Raw genomic sequence first — 19101 nt, 5'->3', positions numbered from 1 at the left:
TTCTGCAAGAGTGATATAGTTGTGAGTATGAGAAAATAACCCCGTAAAAGGAGTATATTTGTCAATATAAGCAAATAACCCCGTAAGTGTCATATATTTATGAATTTGAGAAAACAACTCCATAAAAGGGGTATATTTATGAATAGGAAGATCAATCCCGTAAGGGGATATATTAGTATGAGAAAATAACCCCGTAAAGGGGGTATATTTGTCAATTTAAGCAAATAACCCTATAAGAGAGGTATATTTGTGAATATGAAAAAATAATCGCATAAAGGGTACATTTATGAATATGAGAAAACAACACCGTAAAAGGGGTAAATTTATAAATATTAAAAAATAACACCGTAAGAGGGGTATATTTTTTAGAATGAGGAAACAATCTTGTATAAAGTGTTTATTTGTCAATATAAGAAAACAACATCATTAGTGGGTATAAATTTTAGTATGAGAACAGAACCCTGTAAAGAGGAACATTTTTAAATATTAGCGAACAACCCCATAAGAGGGGTATATTTATGAGTATGAGAAGACAACCTCGTAAAAAGGGTTCATGTTGTTTGAATAAGAAAACAATCCCGTAAAAGGGGTATATTTATGAATATGAGAACAAACTCCGTAAGAGAGGTATATTTGTGAGCATGAGAAAACATCTCCATAAAAATGGTATATTTCTTAATATGACAAACCAATCCCATAAGAGGGATATATTTATAAATATTAGAAGACAAGCCCGTAAGAGGGGTACATTTATAAATATGAGATAACAACCTCGTAATAAGGGTATATTTCTTACTATGCAAAAATAATTTCATAACAGGACCATATCTCTTAATATTAGAAAATAATCCTCTAAGAGAGTTATATTTGTAAGTATTAGAAAACAACCGCGTAAAAGGGGTACATTTATAAATATGTGAAGACAACCCTGTAAAAGGGGTATATTTGTGAGTATGAGAAAATAACTCCGTAAAAGGGGGATATTTGTGAGTATGAGAAAACAATCCCATAAGAGGGATATATATTTTACTATGAGAAAACAATCCCATGGGAGGTCTATATTTGTGAGTATGAGAAAAGATCCCCGTAAGAGGGGTATATTCGTGAGTATGAGAAAGGAACCCGTAAGAAGGGTATATTTTTGTAATATTAGAGAACAACCCAGTGAAAGGGGTATATTTGTAAATATTAGCAAACAATTTGTTTTCTTATTTTGACAAATATACCTTCTTACGAGGTTCTTTTCTCAAATTCACAAATATATCCCTCTTACGTGGTTGATTTCTGATATTAATAAATATATCTCTCTTACGGGGTTGTTTTCTCATATTAAAAGATATAACTTTTATATGGGGTTGTTTTTCTCACTCACAAATATACCCTTCTTACGGGGTTATTTTCTAATATTCAGAAATATAACCCTTTTATGGGGTTGTTTTCTCATATTAAAAGATATATTTCTTTTATGAAGATGCTTTCTCATATTAAAAATATACCCCTTTTATAGGGTTATTTTCTCATACTCACAAATATACTCATCTTACTGAGTGCCTTTCTCACACTTACAAATATATCCCTATTATGGAGTTATTTTCTTATATTCCCAAATATTCGCCTTACGAGTTTGTTTTTTCATATTCCCAAATACACTCCTCTTACGGGGTTTATTTCTCATAGTAAAAAATATACCCCTCTTATGGGGTTGTCTTATATTGACAAATAAACCCTATTTGCGAGGTTGTTTTCTTATACTGATAAATATACCCCTCTTATGGTGTTCTTTGCTAATGTTTACAAGTATACCCTCTTACGGGACTGTTCTCTGATATTAAAAAATATACCCTCTCTTGCGGGGTTGTTTACTGATATGCATAGTTTTACACATATTTACTGACATATTATTGCGAATTTTCTTAGCATTTATGGTGTTTTTATTCCAAGATCACTTGTGTTTTGTGTCCTTCATGTTTCAGGAGATTTTATAGGTCCACCATTAGTGCTTTAGCAATTTTAGATCAATTTCGAACGAAAACAGATGGAATCAGAAGCTTTTTGACCTTAGGTTGACTTTTGGGAAGTCAACACGGCCCGTGTTGGAGCTCGTACAAAAATTCCATGCCGTGTAGCTTAAGCACTTTGAAGCAGCACATTTTTCGAGGGTACCACGCCCTAGAGCACGGCCCGCGTTGGTCAACACGAGCCAGAACACGGCCCGTGTTTGCTAACATGAGTAAGAACACGGCCATGGTCGATTCAGTTCATTTTGTCAATTGGAGTCCAACATAGCCTGTGTTGGGGGACATGGGCTGGAACATGCCGTATTTGCGCAATGAATAAAAGGAACAAGCCAAAAAGAGAAAAAAAGAGTTTCAGATCTGCGATTTTGACTTTTGATCTTCTGTTGTAATTTTGCTAGACGTGTTGCCAGGCATTTTAGAGGGCTTCTAAGAAGCGGATTCCACCTTGGAGTGTCAGATTCGTGATCTAGGTTTTGGATTGAAGATTGAGGAGGAGTTTTAGAGCAAATCAATGAGCAATTTTAGAGATCAACTGTAGTGTAGATCAAGGCTTTGAGCTATTCATCCAATTCTAGGAAAAGGGTGTATATGTTTGGATTTCTTTATTCTTTCACTGTAATTGAATTCCTAATTGCTTTATACATGAACATGTGTAGCTAGATTGGTTGAACCCATTGGGGTTTCTTGCTATGTTGGCTTTATACTGAATTGTTGAGATTGGTTGAGTTTACTTTCTTGTATTCTTTTTGCAATTAATAATTAAATCCAGTTTTCTTTACATTGAATGTGTTGATTACTGTTCATAGAATTCTTTTAGTAATTAAGAAATTATAATTGAGTTTAGAAATTTAATTGTAAGATCAAGTTAATTTTCACTTAGAGATAAGGTTAATTAATTTGCGAGATTAAGAATTAACAAAGCTTAATAGAGGCGGATTAAAGCTTAAGGCTAACTTAATAATCAATCGTTAGGAAGAGATTCCAACTTTAGGTTCTTAGGTTTTAGGAATTCGGTTGTCTCGACAGGAAAACTGAATTCAGTTAAGAATCCGTCCACTAGTAGCATAATCGAACTCAACAATCTGTTATCTTTTGTTTGATTGCCAACTAGTCTAGGTCCCTTTTGGGTTTGCTTTCTTGTCTTAATTGTTCTATTTACTCATTCATTCTTGCATTCCATTTAGAACTTAGCTTTTAGTCATTAGTAAATTTAGAAACCATCCGTCATTAATTTTAGGCTAGATAACAAAGAACGAATTAATAACTCTAGGATTTCACTTTCCTGAGGGACACCATATTTGAATACTTGTCGTTGTGCTAGGCTACATCGATAGGTTCACTGCCTTAGTTATAGTTGTATATGCATCGCATCAAGTTTTTAGCGCCGTTGCTGGGGAACTGTTTGAAAACTAAAGTGAAATTTGCTATTTGTTATTTTAGTCATTTTTCTTTTCTATTTTTGTCATTTACTTTTATTCATTTAGTCATTCATTTATTTTTTCGGTTTATTGCTGCCTTGTTGATTTCAGATAGTTTATGAGTAGGAGTTCTAATCCTGCACTAGCAGACCCTCTACCCAAACCAGAGCGATCCCTCAGGCAATTGAGAAGCGATTAGACATGGAGGAGGAGGAGTAGATTGAGACTCCTGTCCATACACTAATAAATATGGGAGACTGCACCAATAACGTCACTGAAGCAAACAGGACAATGTACGAGTTTGCTAGACCTTCCCTGGAAAGGACGCACACTAGTATAGTGAGGCCAGCTGTTGCAGCGAATAACTTTGAAATTAAGCCAAATGTCATTCAAATGGTGCAGCAGAGTGTATAGTTTAGGGACTTTCCCAGTGAAGATCCTAATGCCCACATCACAAATTTCTTGGAGATTTGTGATACCTTCAAGATAAATGGGACTACCGATGATGCCATTTGACTTAGGCTGTTTCCATTTTCCTTGAGGGATAGAGTAAAAAGATGGCTACAGTCCCTACCAGCCAACACCATCACCACCTAGAGTTCTTTGGCTGAGAAATTTTTTTATAAGTACTTTCCTCTTGCTAAGACTATAAAAATGCGTAATGATATTTCTTCTTTTATGCAGTTTGATGATGAGAGCATGTATGATGTGTGGGAGAGGTACAAGGACTTGCTGAGATGTTGCCTACACCACGGTTTGCCATTATGGATGCAGGTGCAGACTTTTTACAGTGGCTTGAACTCAGCCACGAGGCAGATGGTAGATGCAATTGTAGGTGGGGCCATCAATAGTAAGATGCTAGAGTAGGCCCAAGACTTAATTGAGGAGATGGCCATGAACACATATCAGTGGCAGTCTTCTAAGAGTAGGCTAGGACGGCAAGGAGTTGGGAACTAGGTAGATTCTACATCAACCTTGGCAGCTCAAGTGGAGCTTTTGGCCAAGAAGATCGACCAGCTCCAGATGCGAATCCATACAGCACAGCTTGGCTGCGAGTTTTGTGGTGGCCTGCACTACAGTGCAAACTGTAATGTGGGAGGTATGTTTGCTTCTTCTTCATCTTCTTCTTATGCTGATCATGAACAGGTTGATTATATGGGAAATGCGCACAGGCAACAGAATAACCCGTACAACAACATATACAACCGAGGATGGAGAAACCATCCCAACTTCAGGTGGCGAAATAACAATACCCAAGGTCCACCAGGATTTTAGTGGTTGCACCAGCAGAAACCCCAATAGCAGACTGTTCTCCCTCAACTACCTCAGAACCAAGATAAGAAATCAAATTTAGAGGAGTTGATGATGAAATTCGTGTCCATTGCAAAGAACAGGTTTCAGCATACGGACACAACTTTTAGAAATCAGTAGGTCTCCATATAGAACTTAGAGATTCAAATAGGCTAGATTTCTAGGATGTTGGTTGAGAGACAGCCATGGACTCTACCTAGCACTTTAGAGTGCAACCCAAGGATGTGAATGCAATCACGTTGCGGTCAGGTAAGTATGTTCTTGGTTCTTCCTCTATTTCTAACAACGATGCTGATGCGCAGGTAGATTCAAGCAAGGAAGTTGAAGCTACCAAGGCGAAGGAACCAGAGAAGGAAGAGAAAAAGGAGATTCCATTGAGGGAATACCAGCCCAAGAATTTGTACCCTGCTAGGTTGAAGTAGGCACAAGTCGAGCAGTAGTTTGGTAAATTTTTGGATATATTTAAACAACTGCATATAAACTTATCTTTTGTTGAAGCCATTTCGTAGATTCCTAGGTATGCGAAGTTCTTAAAGAAGATTCTTAGTAAAGAAAGGAAGTTCGAGGACTTGGCGTATGTGACGCTAAACGAGGATTGTTCGGTAATTTTTCAAAATAAGTTACCGAAAAAGCAACATGATCTAAGAAGTTTTAATATTCCTTGTGTTATAGTAACTTATCTATTGATGATGCTTTAGCTGATTTAAGGGCTAGCATTAATATAATGTCGTACAGCCTGTTTGCAAAGTTGGGGTTAGGAGAGATTAAACCCACTAGGATGAGTATACAGTTAGCTGATAGGTCTGTTAAGTATCCTAGGGGTATTGTAGAGAATGTGCTTGTAAAAGTAAATAAATTTGTATCTCTTGTTGATTTTATGATCTTAGACATGGATGGTGAAAGTAGTGTACCCTTGATTCTAGGTAGACCTTTCCTTGCAACATTTAGGGCAATAATAGATGTTTGTGATGGAAAGTTAAAACTTAGGGTAGGAGATGAGGCTGTCACCTTTGACTTGCATAATTCTATAAGACAGTCTTTAGATCATGATAATGTTGTGTATGCTATTAATGTATTTAATGATGCTATTGAGATACAGTTACAAGAAGTATTAGTTGAAGACTCTCTACATGTTATTTTGCCAAAGGGAGATGAGCAAGAGCTGTCAAATAAGGAAGTGTTGGAGCAGCTTGAGTTTCTGTTAGCAAATGAGCCAAGCAATAATGCTGACGAGTTTGCTATGATTGACAAGATAGGTGTGCAGAAGTTGAGGCCACCATTTGAGGAACCACCAATCCTTGAGTTGAAAAAGCTCCCACAATATTTTGACTTAACACCCAAGGCGAGGGAAAGGACATTGCCCTCTCTAAGGAAGTACCAAAAAGCGGTTGCTTGGAGGATTGCTGACATTCCAAGGATCCATAACTTGGCAGTTCGACCACAGCATATGTCAAACCCACACATGCAGGGAGTGGTCAAAGAGTCTAGCTAAATGACTCGTGAAACAAAAGAAGCATTCTCGGGAGGCATTCCTGAACTTATCCTTTATATTTCTACATTTTTAAGCATTTTACTATTTTCTTCTTTTGCAATTTTCTACTTAGCTTGTTTTACATTTTGGTTGATGTTGAACTTAACTCTTTTCATTTTTATGTTGATTTGGTTGAGAATTACTTGGTTGTGAAGATTATTGAGTTATACAGGTGTTAGTACATAAAAGGGAGAAAAAGCACATTTTTGGGCTTCAAGTTGGGACTAACACGATTTTAGACACGGCCCATGCCCAACTTCCCAATGCATCTTGGATGTGAAAAACGAAGTTACACAGTTCCCGAGAGTCACATGGCTCATGCTACTCTACAGGGCACGTGTCCTATTGCCTAGGGCGTTTTGGGTATAAAAGTTGGATGGTGACACGGTTCTCGAGAGTTATACGGTTTATACCACAGCCCGTGTACACCAACACAGCCCGTGTCATAACCGTGTTGATTTTAAGGTAGTTGAGAACACGGTCTGGTTGGGAGCACGGCTTGGACACTGCCCGTGTCGCTCACACGGGCTAGAACATGGGCGTGTTGGATGCAGCAGCTATAAAAAAAGGGAGAAGAACACGAGTGTTTGGCATATCACGACCGTTTCAAAGCAAAAATCTTTCTGACTTTTCTATTCTCTTGGGTATTCTCTACAAATTTTCAATTTTTGTGCAATTTTCTCGCGTTTTGCTATCAACCAAGTAAGTTTTCTTATTTATTTCCTAATTTATTTTCATTATTAATAGTTAGTTGTTATTCTTTTATTATTTAGTTTTACTATTATTATTTTTATTTTTATTATTTTTCCTTCCTTTCTTTTCTCTTCTTATCTATTTAATGTTATTTTGCTTAATGTTCTTTGAATTTTATTTTATTTTATTATTTTATCTTATTTATTTTATTTTATTATTTTGTCTTTTATTTTATCTTATTTTTATTTTATTTATTTAATTTTATTTTTAGTTTATTATTTTAAAATTTTTAAGTTTTAATTTCTGTGTTGGTTGAGGTATAATTTAGTTATTTAATTCTTATTATGTAATTTTGCATGTTCATTCGTTATGCTGTCAAAATTTTGGCTAAATTTCAATGGTGTTTGAATTATTTATCTGCAATGTATGCTTTGTTTATGTGCTTTTGTTAATGACTAATACTGATGTGTGCTAATTGTATTAGCTACAATCTAAGGCAGTGTACCTATCGATGCAGTCTAGCACTAATGGCGAGTATCAAGGTCGTATTCCTCGGGAAAGTAAAAGCCCAGAGTTACTCCTTTGTTCTTTGTTATATTAACCTAAAATGAGTGATGAATAATTTCTAAACTAACTAATAGCTACAAGCTAAATTCTAAGGGAGATGCAGGAGTAATTGATAACTAAAATAACCAAGACAAGAAAGCAAACCCAAAGGGAACCTAAACTAGTTGGTAATCAAACAAAAGATAAGGGATTGGTGAGTCTAATTATGCTACCAGTGGATGAATTCTTAACCGAATTTGATTTCTCTCTCGAGATAACCGAATTCCTAAACCTAATAACCTAAAGTTGGAATCTCTTCCTAACGATTGATTCTTAAATTAGCATTAAGCTTTAATCTGCCTCTATTAAGCTTTGTTAATTTTTAATCCGGCTAGTTAATTATCCTTATCTCTAAGCGATTATTAACCAGTTCTTGCTATTCAAAATTCCAATTGCCAAATGGACTTCTCAATCACACAAAGCAATCTAAACACACAATTCACAACGTCTCATGAATAATGCATTCTCTTATTAATACTGAAAGTAAGAAGAATACAAAACTAACCCAAACAATCCAACAATATAATACTAAGCCAACATAGTAAAGAAATCTCAATGGATTTAATCAATCTAGCTAAACATATTCATTATTAAAACCCACAAGAATTCAATTACAACAATGAGTAAAGGTAGAGAAAACCCGATTACACCCTTGGATGAGAGTAAACAGCCCCAATTCCTCTTGCTCGAATTGAATCGATTCTTGTACCTCTTGCTCGATTTGAAAACCAATCAACGAACCTCGCCCAATCTTCGATCTTTGAAGGGAATCCGATTGAAACCTTGATCCAAGTCTCCTTTTCCCTTGGTTCCAGCTCAGAAAACCCTTAGAAAGAGAAATATTAGGGTTCGGGACGTTCTCCCCCGCTCTCCTCTCTTTCTTTCCTCTCTTCGTTCTTTTAATTAATTCCCCTTGTCGCCGCCAACACGGGCATATTCCTGGCCGTGTTGGGAACACGGTTTGGTGTTCCTGGTCGTGTTACTCTCTGTGGCTGTGCTCCCTAAGAACTTATTTTTCTTTTATGTTTGATGACATCCAACACGGCCGTGTTGGTGCCCGTGTTGGGAACACGGCCAGTGTTGAAACCAACATGGCCATGTTCAGCTTCCTCATGCTCGTACTTAGCTTGTTTCAGCAGCTTCGGTGTCCAATTATACTAAAATTCTTCCCTTTATCATCCTTTGACTTCTTTTGGACCTAATGCACACAAACAGACGCATAGGGTGAGTGTTGGGACCAATTCACATCCAAATGTCCATAAAATCAATCTTAAAAACCCCATTTAGATGTGTGTATTTTACACACATCAAATAACCCCACACTTAGCTCATTGCTTGTCCTCAAGAAATCAAAAGTAAAATAAGGAAAATAAACCACTAAGGAACAACACTTAAACTGACAGACAAGCTAGAGAGCTCCTGCATATATCCTTAACAAGCGTAAGTCAAATAAAAAGAAACGAAGCAATCAATTCAAGTATCACAACCAAGATGCCAATAATTCGCAAAATACTGTCTCAACAAAATTATTCAGAACCAACTCCTCACCAGATTCCCTCTAAATCACTCAAAGTGTTTAAAGAGTATTTAATCGCTTAATGCATCAACTACTACCTTACTTACTATATTCTTGCTCTTAAATCCTACTCCTACCACTTATGAAGAGTCAACAACCATGTCAAGAGGTCTTTATAAGGGTTGTAATGGGGATTAGGTAGGGGTAGGTAAATTTGGTAAGAGTTGAACCTATGGTGTTCTGCAATGAAATACATGACCTGCACACAAGTCACAATGATCACAAGGGGTAAACAATGGACAGTAGTCTAAGGTGGGAAATAGGAATTAAGTCAAAATATTTAGCTCACTTACTTTCTTTCTTTTCATCACCTTTCCCTCTTATTCTTTTATTTCTTTTTTCTTTTTCTTTTCATAAGGGAAGAACATTCACATAATAGAGTGAATTTTTTTTGGATTGAAGAAAGCTGCTATAAGATTCCATACTATTTCCAAGACAAAAATTCCTAATAAAAACAACTCATGTGCAGAATCATAACCCAAAGCAGAATAAAAATAAGTGGCAATGAAATATGATAGAAAATGGTGAAAGAGGGGGTTATCTACAGAATCAATAAACGAATGAAGGCTATTTGGCTAGAATGAAAAACCTAAGTGCCTCTATCATTCCAAAGTGTTAAACTCTTCTTGTGGCCCTCATAAGCATTACCGAGCAAGTTCTAAAAGTAAAGACAGTAATTGGCACTCTCAACAAGAAATAAATACAAGCATATAAAGTGTATGCTTACAATTTAGGCTCAATTTCTCACAAGTGTGATTTTGAGTAGGTTCCAAACAAAAATCATCAAAACAAAATTAGAGAAACCAAAGCAACTTAGTCCAAAACTCAAACTAATTATCTTACATTCTTCCGCAAGACTCAACACTATCGGTTTTACCATATCACATGGACATAAACAGGATTTCAAAAGCAAGTCAACAGTAAGAGCATTGAAACAAAGTGAAAAATTTTCAAAATTTTACAAAAAATTGCACAAAGAATAAACAAATAACTGAGATGGGATAAATATCACCCACCCCACACTTGAAGGACACACTGTCCCTAGTGTACAAAATATAAGAAATGAAAAAGGAAAAAGAAACTAATACTGCCCTGACTATGGCTCTAGAGTGAAAAGAGGTGCATCGGCAGGTACATCAGGGCGTTGGCTGGTCTGTGGTGGAGGAGTGGCTGCAAAAAATAAAATAAATACTTAAAATTGAAACTGAAAAAAAATTAAATAAAATATGACAATTAAAAATAATAAAATGTTTCAAAACAAAAGGTTAAAATATTAGAGATTAAAGATAAAAATTGGGGTGCCTCCCAAAAGCGCTTCTTTTTTATGTGATGAGTCTTCTTAGCTGGACTCATGGTGAAAAGCAAACGGGCGTGATAGACGACCATCCATCCTTCTTCCAAGCAAATGGCTTCAAGTATCCGCTTAGAGGGATAATCGTCAATTTCCTCTTCCCGACTATCAAGCAAGCTGCCAGTATGATGGGCAAGACTCGCTCCTCGTATAATTGCACGTAGTCATGATGCTCTAGGGGCTCTTCCAATTTGAAAGCTGAAGTTTTACCAATTGGAAGGATCGACGGTTGGGCAATTTCTTCAGGAACGTCGATGGTTTTCTCTAGTCCTTGGCTTGGTTCACTTGCTAGAAGAAACTCGAGCTCCTCCAAGACTTCCACATTGGATAACTCATGCTCATCTTCCATCATCGAAGGGACTTGTGGAAAATCCACCAAAAATTCCTCTAACTGTAACTCAACATCATCAACTGTACGTTCCTGTTGGTAGTCTTTCAGAGAGATCATGTTTGCCTCTTCCTTTTCTAGTTCTATCTCCATGTTCAAAGAGTCGTCATGCATAGAAGCATTATCGTCAAACATAATAGATAAACCGAAAAAATTCTCACCTGAACGCAAAGTGACTGCGCTCAAGTGTTCCTCGGATTCAGTAGAATTTGATGGAGTTCCCAATTGCTCTTCAGCTAGTAACTTGAAGATTAAGCCTACTTGATGCTCTATGTTGTTAATCGAGGCTTGTTGATCTTCAAGTGTCCTCTCTGTTTGTTGGAATCTATCCTCAAGACTTGCAATAAACCTCGTCATCAGCTCCTCTGACACTAACTCTTCACCTTGAGTTGATGGTGCAAGATTAGGCTCCTGAAATTCTGGTGGTTCTTGGCCATCTAAGCTCCATCCAAAGGGTGAATGAGTGCTCCATTCTTGATTGTAGGTGCTTCCATACGAGTCATTTGGCCAACTTCCCGTATAATTCACCTGTTCATAGTTATAAGACCAATGAGCAACATCACTATATAATGGACAATCATTACTCAAATGTAAACCACAACAAAATTCATAAAAAACTTGAGATGAAAGGATAGGAGTGGAGAGTTGATCGGTAGCCCTGCAAAACGATTCCACTTGAGCTTCTAAAGATGCACGAGTATCCCAATTTTTAGCACTCTCTTGGTTCCTAATCCCATTTCCAACGTGTCATACAAAGAGTTTAGCATTGAACCTCCTTATCATCCACTACCCGAATCATAAAATTAACTAAATAAATATGTATAAATAAAAGAAAATAAATAATAATAAAAATAATAAATAAAATAAAATAAATGGCTAAATTAACAAATAGCAAATTTCAGTCTAGTTTTCAAACATTCCCTGGCAGCGGTGCCAAAAACGTGATGTGTGTTATTTGTGTTAGCTACAATCTAAGGCAGTGTACCTATCGATGCAGTCTAGCACTAATGGCGAGTATCAAGGTCGTATTCCTCGGGAAAGTGAAAGCCCAGAGTTACCCCTTTGTTCTTTGTTATATTAACCTAAAATGAGTGATGAATAATTTCTAAACTAACTAATAGCTACAAGCTAAATTCTAAGGGAGATGCAGGAGTAATTGATAACTAAAATAACCAAGACAAGAAAGCAAACCCAAAGGGAACCTAAACTAGTTGGCAATCAAACAAAAGATAAGGGATTGGTGAGTCTAATTATGCTACCCGTGGATGAATTCTTAACCGAATTCGGTTTCTCTCTCGAGATAACCGAATTCCTAAACCTAATAACCTAAAGTTGGAATCTCTTCCTAACGATTGATTCTTAAATTAGCATTAAGCTTTAATCCGCCTCTATTAAGCTTTGTTAATTTTTAATCCGGCTAGTTAATTATCCTTATCTCTAAGCGATTATTAACTAGTTCTTACTATTCAAAATTCCAATTGCCAAATGGACTTCTCAATCACACAAAGCAATCTAAACACACAATTCATAACGTCTCATGAATAATGCATTATCTTATTAATACTGAAAGCTAGAAGAATACAAAACTAACCCAAACAATCCAACAATATAATACTAAGCCAACATAGTAAAGAAATCCCAATGGATTTAATCAATCTAGCTAAACATTTTTATTATCAAAACCCACAAGAATTCAATTACAACAATGAGTAAAGGTAGAGAAAACCCGATTACACCCTTGGATGAGAGTAAACAACCCTAATTCCTCTTGCTCGAATTGAATCAATTCTTGTTCCTCTTGCTCGATTTGAAAACCAATCAAGAACCTCGCCCAATCTTCAATATTTGAAGAGAATCCGATTGAAACCTTGATCCAAGTCTCCTTTTCCCTTGGTTCCAGCTCAGAAAACCTTTTTGGCCTAATTCTTCTTCTGATGATCGATTTAATCTCTGATAAAAAAGATATACCTTAGAGAGAGAAATATTAGGGTTTGGGACGTTCTCCCCCACTCTCTTCTTTCCTCTCTTGTTTCTTTTAATTAATTCCCCCTGTCGCCGCCAACACGGGCGTGTTCTTCGGCCGTGTTACTCTCTGTGGTCATGCTCCCTAATGCCTCTTCTTTTTTGATGTCTAATGCATCCAAAACGGTCATGTTGGTGCCCGTGTTGGGAACACGGCCAGTGTTGAAACCAACACGGCCATGTTCAGCTTCCTTATGCTCGTACTTAGCTTATTTCGGCAGCTTTGACGTCCAATTATGCTCCAATTCTTTCCTTTATCATTCTTTGACTTCTTTTGAATTTAATGCACACAAACAGATGCATAGGGTGAGTGTTGGGACCAATTCACATCCAAATGTCTATAAAATCAATCTATAAAACCCCATTTAGATGTGTGTATTTTACGCACATCAAATACCTTGTCAGGTACAATGGCAGAGCACACCCGACAACAGCCCCCACGACAGGCACACTATAAGAGACGTTGCACTGATGCAGATGCTTCTTCTTCATAGCAGTAGGCTCCAGCACCACCCGCACCAGCACAGCCGCCCCAGCCAGCTAGACCTCAGAGACCCTAGGCACTACCAGCCCCCGCTCGACACCGACTGCTTACATTTCAGTCCCCAAACCACGAGCAGCGCTTCCAAGCCCTTCGATAGAAGCAAGTCGGGAGTGGACAGTGTTTTGACTTCATCACGCTAGAGAGAGTCGAACTAGCCCCGGAGGTCAGAGAGCTCTTGGAGACCCTACCATATACTTGATTCTTTAATATCATCGAGCACACTTACCGGGAGCTCACTATAGAGTTATGCAGCACCTTCTTTACATAGCAGCAGATCACTGATTGGCATCAGCCGGATGCCATTTCTTTCACGCTCGGGGGCAAATAGTTCTTGATGAAAGTACCTCAGTTTGGGATGCACCTGAGGCTATAGACTCAGCGGGATATCACTAGAGATACCTATTGATGTGCGTAAAATACACGTATCTAAATGGGATTTTTAAGATTAATTTTATGGACATTTGGATGTCAATTGGTCCCAACACTCACCCTATGCGTCTGTTTGTTTGCATTAGGTCCAAAAGAAGTCAAAGGATGATAAAGGGAAGAATTAGAGCATAGTTGGATGCCGAAACAAGCTAAGTACAAGCATGAGGAAGCTGAACATGGCTGTGTTGGTTTCAACACTGGCCGTGTTCCCAACACGGGCACCAACACAGTAGTTCTTAGGGAGCATAGCCACAGAGAGTAACACGGCCAGGAACACCAAACCGTGTCCCCAATACGGCTAGGAACACGGCCGTGTTGGCGATGAAAGGAGGAATTAATTAAAAGAACGAAGAGAGGAAAGAAAAAAGGAGAGCGGGGAGAACGTCCCAAACCCTAACTTTTCTCTCCCTAAGGGTTTTCTGAACTAGAACCAAGGGAAAAGGAGACTTGGATCAAGGTTTCAATCGGATTCCCTTCAAACATTGAAGATTGGGCGAGGCTCGTTGATTGGTTTTCAAATCGAGCAAGAGGAACAAGAATCGATTCAATTTGAGCAAGAGGAATTGGGGCTGTTTACTCTCATCCAAGGGTGTAATCGGGTTTTCTCTACCTTTACTCATTGTTGTAATTGAATTCTTGTGTATTTTAATAATGAACATGATTAGCTAGATTGATTAAATCCATTGGGATTTCTTTACTATGTTGGCTTAGTATTATATTATTGGATTGTTTGGGTTAGTTTTGTATTCTTCTTGTGATGGGCTCTTTATGCAACCTACACCTAAGGCAGTGAACCTACCGATGCAGCCTAGCACTAGTGAGTATCAAGGTCGTATCCCTGGAGATCAGGTGAACCTAGAGTTACTACTGCTTGCTATGTTATCTAGTCTGAAATAGGGTGTGAAAGTTCTAACATACCAGCTAATGGTTATGAGTGCAATTAAGTAAATGAAGGACAACGAACAATCAAAAGACAATTGCAAAGAGAGAAACAAACCCAAAAGGGAGCCTAAGTGATGGAATTCTAAAGATGGATTTTATGGATTGCCGATCTTGCTTACCCGTGCCTAAATCCCCGAATTGAATCCCGCCTCTCTCGAGCTATCAATTCCTAAACCCTGCACTAACCTAATGGAATCTCTTCCTATCGGATTACTACAGATTAGCATTAAGTATAATTTAAAACTATTAAGAGTTATTAATTCTTAATCCGGTGAGTAAATCAACCTTATCTCTAAGTGTTAACTACCAGTCCTTACTATTCAATGTCCAGTTGTAACAAGCATTTCTCAATGTCAAGAAACAACCCAATAAACAATTAATTCAATGTCTCAAATTAACTGAATCAAACTTTTATTACTAAATAGCAAGAAGATTGCAAGAATGACAATTATAAAACTAACAATTAAGCATAATCCATCAACAAAGGTGAACCCCAATGGGTTCAAAAGATCTAGCTACTCATGTTCATGGTTAAAGCAATTAGGGAACAAAATAAGGAAAAGAAAATTAAAGGCATGTACACCCTTCTCTTTCAAGCTGAATGAGAAACCCTAAATTTGCAAATTCAAAATCTCAAACCCTAGTTGCCTCTTGAATGCTCCCAAAGTTTGTTTTGATCTTCAATTCGATGTTGGAACAAGTGAAATCCCTCCTTCAATTGATGAATTTGATCTCTCAAGGTCTAAAATTGAGGTATAGGAAACAATTGATTAAGTGTGTATCTTGGAATTGAGTCCAAAATTCGTCTCTCCTCCAAAAGAACTCAAAATTGCCTATATAGTTGAATCAAGACACGAGTCCAGTCGGATGAATCAAAGACGGAGTCCAGTTATGATGATTCAAAGACGTACGGAGTCCGTGCAAGGTTGAATCAGGAGTCTGTCAGGCCGACTTCTTCCAAGCCATGCCCAAGTCGGCCGAGCCACCACAGCCGCGGCCGGAGGCCGTGGTGGCTACGAAAGTCGTGCTGAAATGGCACAATTGGGGATAGCCTCTTGGTAATTCAGCACGGCCAGAGTCCAGGCCGTGCTCAACCCTCGGGGTGCTAGTTGGATACTTGAAGACATTTCCTTAGAAGAAGGATGGATGGTCGTCGATCATGCCCATTTGCTTTTCACCATGAATCCAGCTAAGAAGACTCATCATATCAAAAAGAAGCGCTTTTGGGAGGCACCCCAATTTTTATCTTTAATCTCTAATATTTTAACCAGTTGTTTTGAAAGATTTTATTAGTTTTAGTTTTCATATTTTATTTAATTTTTGTTTCAGTTTTGATTTTATTATTTGCAGCCACTCCTCCACCACGGACCAGCCAACGCCTTGATATCCTTGATGATGCACCTCTTTTCACTCTGGAGCCATAGTCAGGGCAGTATTAGTTCTTTTTCCTTTTTCATTTCTTATATATTTTGTACACTAGGGACAGTGTGTCCTTCAAGTGTGGGGTGGGTGATATTTATCCCATCTCAGTTATTTGTTTATTCTTTGTGCGATATTTTGTAAAATTTTGAAAATTTTTCACTTTATTTCGATGCTTTTACTGTTGACTTGCTTTTGAAATCCTGTTTATGTCCATGTGATCGGGTAAAACCGATAGTGTTGAGTTTTGCGGAAGAATGTAAGATAATTAGTTTGAGTTTTGCACTACATTGCTTTGGTTTATTTAATTCTGTTTTGATGATTTTTGTTTGGAACCTACTCAAAAGTACATTTATGAGAAATTGAGCCTAAATTGTAAGCATACACTTTATATGCTTGTATTTATTTCTTGTTGAGAGTGCCAATTACTGTCTTTACTTTTAGAACTTGCTCGGTAATGCTTATGAGGGCCACAAGGAGAGTTTAACACTTTGGTATGATAGAGGCACTTAGATTTTTTATTCTAGCCAAATAGCCTTCATTTGTTTATTGATTCTGTAGATAAACCCTTCTTTCACCATTTTTTTATCATATTCCATTACCACTAAGTTTTATTCTGCTTTGGGTTATGATTTTGCATATGAGTTATTTTTATTGGGAATTTTTATCTTGGGAATAGTGTGGAATCTTGTAGCAGCTTTCTTTAATCCAAAAGAAATTCACTCTATTATGTGAATGTTCTTCCCTTATGAAAAAAAAGAGAAAAAAAAAGAAAAAAAATAATAAGAAGAATCGAGGGAAGGGTGATGAAAAGAAAGGAAGTAAGTGAGCTAATTATTTAATTGCTTTTTGGAGTTTACATTTTAACTTGATTCCTATTTCCCACCTTAGACTACTATCCATTGTTTACCCCTTGTGATCATTGTGGCTTGTGTGCAGGTCATGTATTTCATTGCAGAACACCACAGGTTCAACTCTTACCAAATTTACCTACCCCTAGCTAATCCCCATTACAACCCTTATAAAGACCTTTTGACATGGTTGTTGACTCTCCATAAGTGGTAGGAGTAGGATTTAAGAGCAAGCATATAGTAAGTAAGGCAGTAGTTGATGCATTGAGCGATTAAACACTACCCTTTAAACACTTTGAGTTATTTAAAGTGAATCTGGTAAGGAGTTGGTTCTGAATAATTTTGTTGAGACAGTATTTTGCGAATTATTGGCATCTTGGTTGTGATACTTGAATTGATTGCTTCGTTTCTTTTTGTTTGACTTACGCTTGTTAAGGATATGTTCTCTCTAGCTTGTCTGTCAGTTTAAGTATTGTTCCTTAGTGGTTTATTTTCCTTATTTTACTTTTGATTGCTTGAGGACAAGCAATGAGCTAAGTGTGGGGTTATTTGATGTGCGTAAAATACACACATCTAAATGGGGTTTTTAAGATTGATTTTATGGACATTTGGATGTGAATTGGTCCCAACACTCACCCTATGCGTTTGTTTGTGTGATTAGGTTTAAAAGAAGTCAAAGAATGATAAAGGGAAGAATTAGAGCATAATTGGACGTCAAAGCTGCCGAAACAAGCTAAGTACGAGCATGAGGAAGCTGAACATGGCCGTGTTGGTTTCAACACTGGCCGTGTTCCAAACACGGGCACCAACACGACCGTTTTGGGTGCATTAGACATCAAAGAAGAAAAGCCGTTATGGAGCATGACCACAGAGAGTAACATGGCTAGGAACACCAAACCGTGTTCCCAACATGGCCAGGAACACCAAACCGTGTTCCCAACAAGGCCAGGAACACGGCCGTGTTCGCGGTGACAGGACAAATTAATTAAAAGAAAGAGCAAGAGGAAAGAAAAGAGAGAGCGGGGGAGAACGTCCCAAACCCTAACTTTTCTCTCCCTAAGGGTTTTCTGAGCTGGAAACAAGGGAAAAGGAGACTTGAATCAAGGTTTCAATCGGATTCCCTTCAAAGATTGAAGATTGGGTGAGGTTCGTTGATTGGTTTTCAAATTGAGCAAGAGGAACAAAAATCGATTCAATTTGAGCAAGAGGAATTGGGGCTGCTTACTCTCATCCAAGGGTGTAATCGGGTTTTCTCTACCTTTACTCATTGTTGTAATTGAATTCTTGTGTATTTTGATAATGAACATGATTAGCTAGATTGATTAAATCCATTAGGATTTCTTTACTATGTTGGCTTAGTATTATATTGTTGGATTGTTTGGGTTAGATTTGTATTCTTCTTGCTTTCAGTATTAATAAGATAATGCATTATTCATGAGACGTTGTGAATTGTGTGTTTAGATTGCTTTGTGTGATTGAGAAGTCCATTTGGCAATTGGAATTTTAAATAGCAAGAACTGGTTAATAATCGCTTAGAGATAAGGATAATTAACTAGCCGGATTAAGAATTAACAAAGCTTAATAGAGGCAGATTAAAGCTTAATGCTAATTTAAGAATCAATTGTTAGGAAGAGATTCCAACTTTATGTTATTAGGTTTAGGAATTCGGTTATCTCGAGAGTGAAACCGCATTCGGTTAAGAATTCATCCACGGGTAGCATAATTAGACTCTCCAATCCTTTATCATTTGTTTGATTGCCAATTAGTTTAGGTTCCCTTTGGGTTTGCTTTTTTGTCTTGGTTATTTTATTTATCAATTACCCATGCATCTCCCTTAGAACTTAACTTGTAGCTATTAGTTAGTTTAGAAATTATTCATCATTCATTTTAGGTTAATATAATAAAGAACAAAGGAGTAACTCTAGGCTTTCACTTTCCTAAGGAATACGACCTTGATACTCGCCATTAGTGCTAGAATGCATCGATAGGTATACTGCCTTAG

General features: G+C 37.3%; 1 non-coding gene across 1 annotated transcript; it reads right to left on the bottom strand.

Annotated features, from left to right (window-relative positions):
• Nucleotides 1–4087: 4087 nt before the first annotated feature.
• On the bottom strand, nt 4088–4194 carry LOC112534019. Its single transcript, XR_003078349.1, has one exon. It is a non-coding gene; the product is annotated as a small nucleolar RNA R71 (small nucleolar RNA).
• Between the last annotated feature and the right edge of the window lie 14907 nt (nt 4195–19101).

The sequence above is a fragment of the Ricinus communis genome, chromosome 6, assembly GCF_019578655.1.
Source record: "Ricinus communis isolate WT05 ecotype wild-type chromosome 6, ASM1957865v1, whole genome shotgun sequence".
NCBI lineage: Eukaryota > Viridiplantae > Streptophyta > Magnoliopsida > Malpighiales > Euphorbiaceae > Ricinus > Ricinus communis.
The sequence above is the reverse complement of the archived record's forward strand: the minus strand, read 5'-3'. Positions and strand labels throughout refer to the sequence as shown.